The following is an 11,939-nucleotide window of genomic DNA, read 5'->3' as shown; positions in this document are numbered from 1 at the left end:
CCCCCCCCGCCGCTTCCCCCCCCCCCCCGACCCAGGCTCCTCTGCCGGTTCAGGAGAGGAGAGGAGAGGAGGAGGAGGAGGAGAAGGAGGCGGCGGGGCTACAAAGCGCCAAGCGAGCCGGGGGCCCAACCGCCGCCACGTCTCCTTCCGGAGAGCAGGACAACACCGCCTCCGCTCCCTTGGGCGTCCCGCCACCGCTTCCGGGGCAGGTGGCAGATCAACATCCGGGGCCACGAGGCTATCCGCCTACGGAAGCCGAGACACCACCTGCGCCCCTCCTGGTTCCTTCAACCGCAGCCTGAGGGTGGTGACTGAAAGCGGCGGCTCTCCAGGACCAGACGCCTGGAGACCCCGCCTCGGGCCAGTCTTTTCGGGGTGAAGCGGTGGCAAGACGAGCTGGTGAGTCTTGGAGGAGGCGGCCGCTCCCTCCTGTCATGCGCCGCTCTCCTGTGGACGGCGGCCTGACCCGCGCTGCTGGGAGAGCCGGAAGAGTGTGAGCTGGGCGGGTGCAGGCCGGTAGGTGAGGAAACGTGAGGTAGAGGTGAGGAGTGACAAGAGGCGGTGTTTCTGACTGACCTGCCCTCTCACTGCATTTCCTTTTTCGTCTCCGCGTATGACGTTTGTACACTTCATCTTTCCCGCCTGACGCTTGTCTCGGTTCCTCAGCTGTGGGCTGTGTGCGGTCTGCTCGGTACTTAGTTGTAACCGTTCCTGACTAGCTCTGGGCAGTGGTAGGGGAAACGCCGAGTGAGGAGACGGGCCATTCCCCAGTGTCAGCGGGTACCTTCCAAGGCTGGCATGACCCGGGACTCTTAGTGGGAAGGGCGGTTAGACATCGCCGCCCTTATTTATTATCCCACGTGGGCTCCTCTATCCCTGGGTTGAAGTGTTGGGCTGTTGTTTTTTTAAGTAAGCTGCTAGCTTACCTTTGTAGGAGGTTCAGGACTAAGTCACGTCTGACTGGATTCTAAAATTAGCCCACAGGTTTTGGTTTCTCCTTCCCTCTTAAAAAAAATGCTGTTATTTGTTTTAATCTCCCATATTAAACAGTTATATGGAGTTATACATTGTTGGCTAGCTGTAGAGCGTTTACTCTCTTTCTGGAAGAGGGGAAAAGCTAGGCTGTCTTGCTAGATCTGTTTAAGATTGCAGCATACCCAAAATCTGGAGGGGAGAATGGAGGAGAAGGGATTGGGGCGCGGTGGGGGGGGAGTGGAAGGGGCTGATTTCCCACTGTCTCTCTGCGTTGTTCACCAAGCACACGGCCATATAGTAAAATACCTCTCTTAAACAAAAAACAAAACAATAACAACAGCGACAACAACAAAAAACAACACGAAAAGAAGGTTGCTTGCTCTACCTAAAATTTGAACCACATCAGAAAGCAGGAAAGAGCGGTCCATTTTTCATCTTTGTCATTTTCCTCCTAATTTTTTTTTTTTTAAATTTGCCAGAGGGCATGTACATTTGGCAGAGAGAGACCCACAGTAAGTAGAAAACATTCTCCATGGGAAGTGATCAGGCTACAGCTTTCTCTCTTCCTCCTTTCCGAGTTTTGGGCACACATGGACATGTGCCTACCTTGTTTCTCAAGCCACCCTGGGGTACTTGAAGTATGCAGTGGCCATGTGGGATCCAGATGGCACCTTAACCAATGTGCCATCTGTTGACCTGACAGTATTTATTTATTCATTTATTTTTAGCATAAACCACAGAATCGAAGAAAATCTCTTGTTCTGGAATTGAGGTGTTTATTAGTTTATTTAGCACTATTTTTTTTTTCTTTTTTTGCCAGAGGGTGAGTGTACTCGCCAGAGAGAGAGAGTGTGTGAACAAGTGCAAGCATGGCTGCCTGCACCCCCAGTGGGACATAATCACACTACAGTCCCTTCTCCATTAATCTGCTCTGTTAGGATTTTAAATTTGCCAGAGGGCATGTACATTTGGCAGAGAGAGACCCACAGTAAGTAGAAAACATTCTCCATGGGAAGTGATCAGGCTACAGCTTTCTCTCTTCCTCCTTTCCGAGTTTTGGGCACACATGGACATGTGCCTACCTTGTTTCTCAAGCCACCCTGGGGTACTTGAAGTATGCAGTGGCCATGTGGGATCCAGATGGCACCTTAACCAATGTGCCATCTGTTGACCTGACAGTATTTATTTATTCATTTATTTTTAGCATAAACCACAGAATCGAAGAAAATCTCTTGTTCTGGAATTGAGGTGTTTATTAGTTTATTTAGCACTATTTTTTTTTTCTTTTTTTGCCAGAGGGTGAGTGTACTCGCCAGAGAGAGAGAGTGTGTGAACAAGTGCAAGCATGGCTGCCTGCACCCCCAGTGGGACATAATCACACTACAGTCCCTTCTCCATTAATCTGCTCTGTTAGGATTTTGGGCAGGTAGGCATATACACACACATGCGTTCCCACACATCCACTTATTGTGTTCTTCAGGTCCTCAGATTGGGATTCCAACTGTGGTGGGCCATCTGGGATCTGGATCTCTTACTTACTAGGTACAGTGATTATTTAGCACTTCTTATTAATGGATGATGTGTGCCAGATCACTAGGTTTGGTAAAATGGCAAATAAATGGATTTCTGTCCTCTATCTCCCTTAGTCTAATAGGGGAGATTATACAAATAAGTAATTCCAAATCACATTTATTCTGTGCTAAGCACTAGTAAATATTTGTAAGTACCATTAGTGGTGTGTAATGGTGTTTGGTCAGCAAAGGATTGCATATACGATTGTGGTCCCATATGATTATAATAAAGCTGAAAAATTCCTTATGCCTAGTGATGTCTGAGCTGTGTAATATCGTAGCACCATGCATTACTCATGTTTTTATGGTGATAATGGTATAAAAACCTACCGAGCATGTAAAAGAAGTATAAGAAAAGTGTTGCCTGTTCCCTCTTTCTTGTGTCCTGTATCCAAATAACAAAAGCTTTGTTATGGAACATAAAGATCCTCCTACTGGTTCTAGGTTTGTATTACATTTTTAAATGAACAATTGTAGTTTGGGCTAGAAACTAAGGCTCTTGTTGCTTGACTTCCTATGTGTGAAGGGTTGTGGTGAAAGATTTGGCTTGGGGTTAGCTCTGTGGCACAGTGCTATTTGTGGCTCAAGAGAAGCAGAACCCATGTAGCGGTTGCTGTTCAAATCCCCAACCTTGCATACATGCAGGTGCCCAAGATCCAACAGAATGGAAGACTGAAGGAAGGGAATTGTGACATGAGCAGATCCTGTGGAGGGTGCCCATCTCATTCATTGTAAACTCTCATATGTGTTTATATGCATTCTATCATGAATTTTAAAAAAGTTTGGCTTGGCTGTTTCATATTAATATTTCAATTATTCTGATTTTAATTCTTTTAGTTTTCTCTTCGTTTCTATGCCTGTAGTCTCTAAGATTGGTATCTCTCCAGGCTTTGCTGGCAGGAATGTCTCATACATGTGTGCATAAACATATATTCATTTTATATTGAGTTTTCTTTGCACCAGCTTAATCTTCAATATAATCCCACCTGCTTTCTGTTTTCCAGAATGAATGAATGCATTTCAGTGGGATTTTGGTAGGAAGTAGAAGAAAATACATGTGATTAATTTGTCTTACACAGAATAAATAATTCATAGGTATTTTGTTGAATAAATCAATGTTGTTGAGAAGATTGGGTAAAGTATACTTTTATTTAGATGTTTAAAAAAGCTACAAATATTGGATATAGGTATTTAAATAAATCCTTTTTCTTTTATCCTTTTACTTTTGTTTGTTTGCTATTGTTTGCTATAGGGCGTACATACTTGCTGGAGAGGGGGACAATGAGAAATCACCTCCCAGGAGAAATAGCCACACTGCAATCCCTTTTCATGCATTTTTCTCTTGGGATTTTGGGCAAGTATGCACACGATCCTGGCGTGATTTTTTTTTTTTTTTTGGAGAGTTTTTTTTTTTGTTTGTTTGTTTTTTAATAGGGTGCAGGTGCTCACCAGAAAGAGAGAGAGAAAGACAGAAAGTGAGAAATCACCCCCTGGGTGGATGGCCACACTGCAATCCTTTCCCCTCCATTCTCCTCTCAGGATCATGGGCATGCACCCACATGTGCCCTGTGTGAGTTTAAACTACTGGGTACAGGACTCGAACTTCGGTCGATTACATGGGAGTTCAGCGACATAGCCATTATGCCAATTGCTGGTCCTGACTCTGGCATGATTTTCAAGTTACTGGGTTGAGTCTTGAACCCATGCAGTTGGCCATGTGGGATCCAGCCACCTTAACCTGTATGGCACTTGCTGACCCGTCTTTTATCCTATTTTTAATACATTGTTATTATTATTTATTGTCAGGGATTATGTGCACTCTTTGTTGGGGCATAGTCACACTGTACTCTCCTTTCCTCCATTTCTTTTTCACATTAGGATTTGGGGCATGTACACAAATGTACCTGGCATGTTTTTCAAGATGCCGAGGTTGGGATTCGGACCACAGTTGGCCATGTGGGATCCAGCTCACAGTAAATTGTGCTTAACCACAGCACTGTGCGGTTGACCGATAATTCTATTTTTTAAAAATATTTATTTTTATTATTATTTTAAAATTTGCTATAGGGCACATGTACTCACTGGAGAGAGAGAGAAAGAGAATGAGAAAGAGAGAAGGAAAGTGAGAATGCAAGCAGCCAGGTCTGGGACTCAAAGTCCAGTGGTCCATGTGTGTCCAGTGAGCTAACCACCATGTCACCTCCTGGCCCCAGCCCCTATCTGTTTTCAAAAATCCTTTTTAATTTTTTATTTCTTTTAGGAATGAATCTCATTTGAGTTAAAACCTACTAGTGGAGGTACAAAATGAGATAACTCCATGTCTCACTTTTTTTTGTTTGTTTAAGGAATCATTTTAACTTTATTTATTTATTTAAATTTGACTAGAGAGGGACAGAGCTAAAGAGAGAGAGAGAGAAAGAGAGAGAAAGTGAGAAAGCAAGTTGCCAGGGCTGGGACTAGAACCACGGTCAACCATGAGGGAGTCCAGCACCCTTAACCACCACACCACCTGTTCTCACTTTTGTTTTAATGTGTTTTTTTAAATTTAATTTAATTTTTTTAGCAGAGATTTTTGCTATAGGGTGTGTGTGCTCACCAGAGAGATAGAAAGTGAGAAATCACATCCTCCTCTGCAGAGGGGATGGCCATTGCCACAGTCTCTTCTCCATTCTCCTCCTAGGATCTTGGGCACACATACACATGCGCCTTGTGTGAGTTTGAAGCCACTGGGTCTGGGACTTAACTGTGATTAGCCATGTGGGAGTCCAGCGACGTAACTGCTATGCCATCTGCTGTCCCTTCTTTTTATTTTTTAATTTAGATTTTAGCCATAGGATGTTTGTGCTCATTGGAAAGAGACAGAGACAGAGAGAGAGAGAGAAAGTGGGAAATCACCCCTCATGGGAATAGCCATGTCTCAGTCCCTTTCCCATTCTCCTCTTGGGCTTTTGGACATGTACACACATATGCCCTGCATGAATTTCAAGCTGCCAGGTCCAGGACTTGAACCACTGTCCCGTGTGGGAGTCCAGCACCTTCCCTTCAAGCCTTTTTTTTTTCAATTGCTGGAGTACATTTGTGCTCACCAGAGAGAGAGTATGAGTGAGCAGAAAGACAAAGTGAGCGAGGGGCAGAAGTCATTGCCAATGGGACATGGTTATGCACAGTCCCTTCTCCATTTTTCTATCCTTTTAGGATTTTGTGCATGCACATTTATATGCCTGATGTATTTTCAGTCTATCAGGGCTTGGATTTTAACTGAGATCAGTCATGTGGTATCTGGCTCTCTTAACAACTAGGCTATGGGGCTACCTCTCACTTTAAAAAAGTAAAAATTATAGGTGCCAGACTGTGGTGTAGTATGGTGTGGTGGTTAAGACAGCTGAATCCCACATGGCTGATGGTGCAGTTCAAGGCCTGGACCCCATGGCTTGGGAAACCTGCTGAGTATATGTGGTTGTGTGCTTGAAATCCCAAAAGGTAGGGAAAATGGAGGAGATGGGGTTGTGGTGTGACCGTGCCCCACAGGGGTGCTTTCTCACTCCTGTCCCCCACAAGCGCATGTATGCTCTGGCAAATTTTAAAAAGTTTCTTTGGAGAATAAGAATGAAAGAATAGGGCCAGCTCTGTGATGCAGCAGTAATTTGCTGCTTAAGTGAAACCAGATCCCACATGGCAGCTGTGGTTTGGATCAATGGTTCAGCCAGCCTAAAACACAACAGGTACACATTCTGGTGCCTCAGATCTGAAAGCTGGAGGCCTAGAGGAGGGAATCATGGTGTGACCAGACTCCACAGAGAGTGCTCATCTCTTTATATCGTTTGTTCATTTGTTTGTTGATTCATTCATTCTTTCTCTAGTTAATTTTTTTTTTTTTTAATTTGTTGGAGGCCGAGGCCAGCAGGTGGAGAGCGCGAGTCCAGCAGGTGGAGTGGTGGTGAAAGCACTGGACTTCCATGTGGCTGATCATGGTTTGAGTCCCTGACCCAGTAGCTTGAAAATTCCGCTGGGCTTGTGTGCGTGCATGTCCAGGATCCCAAGGGGAAAATGAAGGAGAAGGGATTGTGGTATGGCTATCCTCCCCGAGAGATAATTTCTCACTTTCCTGCCCTCTGTGTGTGTGTGTGTGTTTCTTTTTTTTTGTGTGTGCACAGGCCCATGGTAAAAACATAAAAACAAAACAAAAACACAAACAAAAAAATTGCTGGAGGGTGCCTGCATGGGAGTGTGGGGAAGAGTGAGAAAGTATCTCCTCAGAGGGAATGGCCACTTTGCAATCCTCTTTCTTTATTCTCCCATCAAGATTTTGGGCACCCATAGACCTGTGCCCAGCATGTTTCTCAAGGTGCCAGGTCTGAAACTCAAACTGTACAGTCAGCTATGTGAGATCCAGCTGCCTTAAGTGTCATGCTAGTGAGCTAGCACTCATCTTTCCTTTTTCATATGCATGTGCTCCATTGAATAAAGAAAAAAAGGTAGAAGAATAAGATAAGTTGTGGTTTTTTCAGTTAGAGAGTGTGTGTTTAAACAAATCATTTATGAAAAGAAGAAGGTTCAATACAATAAAACAACCATGAAGTCATACTGAAATAATAATAGCTTAGGTAAAATGAGGGCCAGCTTTTGGCATAGTATTTAAGGCAGCTGGATCCTACATGAGTGACTGTTCAGTTTGAATCCTGGACTTGACAGATTGAGAAATACACCGTGTGTGTGTGTGTGTGTGTGTGTGCCCAAATTCTAAAAGCATGAAGAGAGGGAGGAGAAGGGATTGCGATGTGTTCATTCCCAATGGGTGCTGCTATCTCATTTTCCCGCTCACTCTCTTCTCTCCACAAGGAGTACATGTGCCCTCTGGCAAAATTGTTTAAAAAAAAAAGAAAGATAAAATGAACCTTAAGGATGATAAAAAAAAACAAAAAAACCTGAAATTCAATAAAGGTAAAGATAGGGTAGGTACCATGGCACAGCATATGATAGGTAAGCTTTTTTTAAAAGAATTATTTATTTAATTTTACATATTTATTCATTTGTTTTAATTTGACCAGAGAAAAAGAGAGAGAAAGGGAGAAAGCAAGCCACCGGTCCAGTACTCGAACCGAGGTCAGCCATGTGGGAGTTTCCATCACCTTAACCACCACGTCACCTGCTGGTCCCATGATAGGCAAGTTTTTTTTTTTTTTTTTTGAGAGGTTTTTGCTATAGGGCGCATGCACTTGCCAGAGAGACAAAGTGAGAAATCACCCCCAAGGAGAGATGGCCACGCCGTAATCCCTTCTCCATTCTCCTCTTGGGATCATAGGCATGCACGCACATGTGCCCGGTCTGAGTTTAAGCCACTGGGTCCAGGACTTGAACCATGGTCGACTATATGGGAGTACAGCGACATAGCCATTACGCTAACTGCTGGTACCGATAGGCAAGTTTTAACGTGATGTGACAAAAGGGAATTTTGAACACATTTATCATGTAATTGACAATTGACTTGAAAGAGTCATGAATGGCACTGAAAGGAGTATAATACAGTGTTGTTCACAACTGTGCAGAACGTATGGATATGTGCTTAGTCATTGAGAGAGTATTCTTGGAAGTTATCTTTTTTTTTTTTTTTTTGTCATTGGTTGCATGCATTTTCTAGAGAGAGACAAGGGATAATGAGAAATCACCCTAGGGATGGCCATGTCATAATCCCTTTTCCATTCTTCTCTTGGGATTTTGGGCACGCATGCCCGATGTGAGTTTAAGCCACCAAGTCTGGGACTTGAATCGCGGTCCACTACGTGGGAGTCTAGTGATAAAACCATTATACCATCTGCTGGTCCCTGTAATCTTTATGAATCTTGAAGAGAATATTAATATCCCTTTGGAATCTGAATATATGATTTGATGTTACTTTAGATAATATTTACTGAATATTATATCCAGCACTGGGTAATGCTTTACATATTTAAAATTAAATGGGTACTTTCAAGATGAGTAATATATATTTTAGGTACTTTACTAGTAAAAATTAATCTATTTGAGACGAAATGTGTGTCAATAGACAGTGATCAAACTTCTAAAATTGGTGTTAACAAAGTTGGTCGTATTCATGTTTTTAAATCTTGAGAGTAAAAATTTAGCACAACCTGTTTCCCTAGGTGTTAGTTATCTAGATAGTGCTTGACAGTTCTTGGTAGATTGAAGAGTGAGTGTGTTGTTTGGGAATGGGGAAAGGAACTATAATAGTGATTTGCAGTAGAAGTAGAAAGGCCTGTTTAAAACAACTAACTCTGGGCCAGCAAGTAGCATGGTTAAGGTGCTGGATTCCTACATGGGGCTTGAATCCTGGACCCGGTGGCTTGAAAATCATGCCAGGTGCATGTGGGTGCATCCTGAGAGGAGAATGGAGAAGTGATTGTGGAATGGCCATCCCCTCTTCAGGATGATTTCTCACTTTCCTCTCTCTGTCTCTTTCTCAGATGAGCATATACATGTTATGGCAAAAACCTAAAAACAAAAACAAAAAAAGCAACCAACTTCATTGCAGGTTTATATGAAAAGTTTCTTTTCTAAGTGTAGGGTTTATACTTAGACTTTTCTTGATACTAAGACTTAATGCCTAGCTAATATTTCAATTCTGAGGAACGAGAATTGACTTGCGTGTATGTAATGAGGCCAGAATGAAAGACAGTGTTTTGAAAGTGAGGTCTGAGGGCTGTAAAGAGAGACTTGGCAGTTTTGTGAAGTAAACTAAGTTATACTCTAGATAACTTGGTACTGGAGTTATGCTTCTTTCTAGTTTGGAGTTCTCAACCCCAGCTTCTCTCTACTTTAGTTTAACATAAACTCTCCATTTCAGTTTGGTTTCTCCCCATCTTAATGGAAGTGAATAACTCTCTCCTATGCTCTTTGGAACATGGTCTCCCTATAATTTCCCTGTAAATGTGGATGGTATAGTGCATCTGTATTTACATATTTTCCAGTCTAACTTTTTTTTTTTTTTCCTAGAGGTTTCCTGTGTGAAACACAGAGACAGGGAAAGGAAAAAAAGCACCTTTCACAGAGGAGAGTTAATCCCATCTCCTCCATCTCTCTTACCTTTTGAGATTTGGGGCATATACATGCGTACATACATCTGATGTGTTTCTCAGGGCTTCAGGTCCAGGGCTCAGATAGTTTGGTTAACCATGTGGGATCTGTCTGCTTTAACCACCACACCATACAGCCAGCCCATTCTAAGTTCTAACTGAAAGCTTACAAAGAAATATAAATGGAGACCCTAAAGTATCCCTTTTGATATTTTGTAACTTAATTTTATCAAATGATAAAAGAATCACTTTGGGGAGTCACAAACTCCTTCTGACCATGATTTACTTGTAAAGTGAAAAGCTAGATCTCTGAATTGACCTACATGATTCTGAACTGTAGCAATTGTGACATTTTTGTGTAACAAGTTACATTATCATTCTAGTATATAAAATGTTAATTTTGTTTATCTGCTGACAAAAAGATGAAGAATAGTGAAAAAAGTTAAGTTCTGGTGGATTTTTCCCATTTATTTAAAATTTTATTTATCACTGTTATTACTATTTTTAAAAACTTGCTATAGGGCATGTGCACTTATGAGAGAGAGAATGTGAGAAAGCAAGCTGCCAAGTCGGTCCCGGACTGCAGTTGGCCATGTGGGTGTCTAGTAACCTAACCATTATGCTACTTGCTGGCCCCAAGTTTAGGATTTTTAAACGTGTTGTGAAGGATCTCATTCTTTACAGAGAGACCTGGATTTCTGCCATTTGCTAGATATATAGCTGAGTGCAACCCTCTATAAAAACAACTTAGAGACAGTATCCAGAAAATGGAGACGCATGTCTTCATATGTATAGCGCCTAGCACATCCTTATGAGATACTGATAGTACATGTTAGAACTCTTTTGTTATACTGGGCAAGTGAAAGGCCTTCTGGAAAACTAGTATAAAAAAGTAGTTATAAAGCCAGTGCACGGTATGGTGGTTTACTGGCTAGATTTCACATGGCTGATTTCATGGTTTAAATTCCAAACATGGTGCTTGAGAAACATATCAGGTACATGTGCACATATATCTAAAATCCTGAAAGAAGGGAGAAATAGAGGAGAAGGGATTATGGCACAACTATGTCTTATGGGAGGGGTTTGCTTTCTCACTTTTCTACTCTCTGTCTCTGGTGAGCACATATGCCTTATGGCAAAATTAAAAAAAAAAAGTATGTAGCTGAATAAATTGCCAAGTAAGGCAGTAGTAAATAGACACACAAGAAAAGGACTCTTCATTTTATATGAAAAACTTATGTACTAATTAAGTTATTAGTTATGACTGTGTTCTAGGGTTTTAGTAAGGTTTATATTAGATTTCTTTTGTTTCTTTCATTGAGAGAGACTTTTGCTACAGGGCACATGTGCTTGCTGAAGAGAAAGAGAAAGACAGGAAGCGAGAAATCATCCTCTCTAGGGAGGATGGCCATGCCACAATCCCTTCTCCTCCATTCTCCTCTCAGGATTTTGGGTATGCACTCACATGCACCCAACGTGAATTAAAAGCCACCAGGTCCAAAACTTGAACGGGGATCGCGTAACCTCTACACCATCTGCTGGTCCTTGTGTTAGGTTTAATGTATTTATGTTGCTGAACAGAAATACCTGAGAATGGATAATTAAAGAATAGAAGTCTATTTGGTTCACAATTCTGGTGGTTGTAAAGCCTAAGATTATGAGGCTAGCTTTTGGTCCTGTGTCACAATATGGCAGGGGGATTAGCTTGTTTTGTACACACACACACACACACACACACACACAGAAGAGAGAGAAGGAGAGAGAGAGACAGAGAGACTCACTGACTTGGGAGTAGCTTTTAACCTTTTCAGCAACCTGCTTTGGGGACCAGTGGATGGCAGTTACATCACTGGACTCCCACGTAGTTGAGTCTCAGACCTGGCAGCTTAAAACTCATACCTGGACCACGTGTGTGCGTGCCCAAAATTCTGAGAGGAAAATAAAGGAGAAGGGATTGCCATGTGGCCATCCCCCCCCGCCCCCGGGGGTGTGTGTGATTTCTTACTTTCTGTCTCTCTCGCAAGTGCACATGCCCTATAGCAAAAATTTCTCTTAAAAAAAGTTAAAAAATGACAACCTGCTTTGGTGCTCAAAGGACTAACCCTTCCTGCCAGAGTAAAAACTCACTTCTTGTAAGACAGAACTAATCTGTTCATAATGGTGGTGCCCTTATGATCTAGATGCCACCCATTAGACCTCATTTCTTAAAGCTCTCATCAATTTCCAGTGCCATTATGCTGGCGGCCAAATTCCAAAATATGAACCTTTGGAGGACAAACCAATATCAAAATTATAGTAACTAAACTTCTGTTTATGTTGAAAT

At 42.3% G+C, this 11,939-nt stretch overlaps 1 protein-coding gene across 4 annotated transcripts in view; it reads left to right on the top strand.

Moving 5' to 3' along the window:
- The first annotated feature begins 69 nt into the window (after window positions 1-69).
- The window catches only part of ASB3 (ankyrin repeat and SOCS box containing 3), a 113,114-nt gene continuing 101,244 nt past the window's right edge, over window positions 70-11,939 (top strand). Inside the window, exon 1 of one of the 4 annotated variants that reach the window (XM_006159021.3) lies at window positions 70-399. The gene's annotated coding sequence lies outside the window, so the exon portion shown is untranslated. Of the gene's footprint in view, window positions 542-586; window positions 692-11,939 lie in introns of those variants that run through there. The other 3 variants (XM_006159017.3, XM_006159016.3, XM_006159020.3) reach the window with 3 other exon arrangements.

Source organism: Tupaia chinensis, unplaced genomic scaffold (assembly GCF_000334495.1).
Source record: "Tupaia chinensis unplaced genomic scaffold, TupChi_1.0 Scaffold000622_1, whole genome shotgun sequence".
Classification (NCBI taxonomy): Eukaryota; Metazoa; Chordata; class Mammalia; order Scandentia; family Tupaiidae; genus Tupaia; species Tupaia belangeri.
This window is presented reverse-complemented; position numbering and strand designations above follow the sequence as displayed.